Raw genomic sequence first — 2,403 nt, 5'->3', positions numbered from 1 at the left:
TTGATAAAGCTCCGCCCACTTGGCCAACTCCGACTCCCCGCTGGCGTCTAGATATAATTTATCAACACTAGGGTCTGGAATAGGATCAAAATCACCAGTAAGAAGAACATGGGATGTGGGATTGGAGGCCAGGAGCGGAGTCAAGGCAACCAAAGAATGCACGGAGGCGGATGATAGAGCCCAACAATTACCTTTTCAAAGCAGTTAAACATCGCATGGATTATAACATATTTACCCTTGGGGTCCAGCCTGAGATGAAGGAGAGTGAACGGCAATGACTTGTGTATAAAGACACTAACCCCTCAAGCATAAGAAGAGTATGTAGCATTATAAAAATGACCAACCCAAGCTCTCCTGAGATTCAATATACGGCCCGTCAAATGGTTTTCCTGCAAAATACAAATATGTGAGGCATAGGATTTGAGAAATTGGAAGACCAAGGAGCGCTTAATGGGGGAGTTGAGGCCCCGCACATTCCAGGAGATACATTTCCGATCAGGGGGCGCCATAAGATAAATAATGGAGAACCAATTTGTAACTACTCAAGCTGAACCCCGGGAAGGAAACAGCGAACTGTAAACCAGACATCAGAAAAAGCCGTATATTAGCCAAATACCCTGCACAGACTGAAGCACATAAACAATCAAATGCACCGTGCAGCAGATAAAAAAAACAAAAAACACCCAAAAAACAATTAAAAAAAAAAACAACACTCCCAAAACCGGGAGAGCCATACTTCCCTGAACAAAAATAGGCAACAGGCCACGGGGATGTCCATGGAGTGATTACATAGAGCAAGTCGGAAGAGCTCCCATGTCGAATAGATGCCACCTCGTAGGTAGTGGGGTAAATCACTCGGTCATTGGCCAAGGACACTAACTTAAATTACAGCTTGTGAGATGGATGATATGAGATTCCAAGTGCAACTTGCGGAGCGGAACAGGTAACCGATTGACGAATCTTCCAAGGATGCCACAAGATCAGCGTGAGGTTGTAAGGTTTCCAACCAGGATGCTGCCTCCTCAGGCACAGTGAAGAAGCGTGTGGTTTTTCCATCTTGAACTCTGCTCTTCGCAGGGAACAACATGCCATAAGTAAGGCCTTTTGCACGCAAATGAGCCTTAACAGCATCAAAGGAACGCCGTTGCCATTGGGTATCAACTGAGTAGTCAGGAAACAGCATTAACTTTTTCATATTGCAGTTCCCCCTGGGCCCTGGCCGCCCATATCGCAATCCTGGTAGTTAAGCAGCTTAAAAATAAAGGTGTGTGGCGGCGACCCATGCGGGCTCCTGGCTGCTGGCATTCGATGGGCTCTCTCGACCACAAAGAAGATGGAAAAGGTGGCTCGTGGCAGCGAAGGAGATTCTTGGTAAACTGAGGCGGATGGTCACCCTCTGCCCCTTTAGAAAGACCACCACACGGAGGTTGTTACACCTGCTGTGATTCTCCGCATCCTCTGATTTGGTTTCAAGGTATTAGACCTTAACCCGCAGAGTATGCATCTCTGCCGAATGGTCGCGGATAGTGTCCTCTGCATCACTAACATGCTGCTCGACCACAGCAACTCAGCCCCGGAATGATTCAAGATCCCTCTGGATCAGCCCCACATCAGTCTGCAGATGTTCCATTTTCGTGTTGAGCACCGTATGGCAGTTGGTAATCACCGTCATGAGAGAATTAAAGTCCGCCGGAGCAAGAGGTGTACTTGGCTCTTGGGAGACTAATGCCCCAGCGAAGAATGCCCCAGCTACCTTCTAGAGAGTCATGAACAGGGGCGGACTGACCATTCGAGCACTCGGGCACTTCCCGAGGGCCCGGGGTCAGTAGGGGGCCCCATGAAATGCCCCTGGTACCTTTTTATAGGCTTTTTTGGGTATGCTTTGAGTGTGGGCAAGGACAGAGGGGCCCCATGATCCCCCATTGCCCGGGGGCCCCATGAGTTGTCAGTCCACCCCTGGTCATGAACGCCTTCCTGGAAGGGCTAAAAACCCATGTAGTAGCCTACCTGGATGACATCACTGTGTTCAGACCTGCCTGGGAAGAACACCTGGTGCCCCTGTCACAGGTTCTAAACAAACTGACAGCAGCCAATATGACCGTCACAGCCAGTAAGAGTCAGAAAGGCATGACTGATGTCCAGTACTTGGGACACCAGATAGGGGGAGGCACTCTCAGACCCATGACGGGGAAGGTTGAGGCCATCCTGGCCTGGCCTATCCCAAAAACCAAAAAGGAAGTTATGTCATTCTTGGGGACAGCAGGCTACTATAGGAAGATTTGATGTAACTACAGTAGCCTGGCGAAACCTCTGACTGACTTAACCAAAAAGAAACTGCCCAAGGTGGTCTCTTGGACACCAGAATGTAATAGGGCATTTCATGCCTTGCAGGAATTGCTGGCC

Source organism: Staurois parvus, unplaced genomic scaffold, assembly GCF_062004578.1.
Source record: "Staurois parvus isolate SC_StPar_1 unplaced genomic scaffold, SC_StPar_1.0 ptg000399l, whole genome shotgun sequence".
In the NCBI taxonomy this organism is placed as follows: domain Eukaryota; kingdom Metazoa; phylum Chordata; class Amphibia; order Anura; family Ranidae; genus Staurois; species Staurois parvus.
This window is presented reverse-complemented; position numbering follows the sequence as displayed.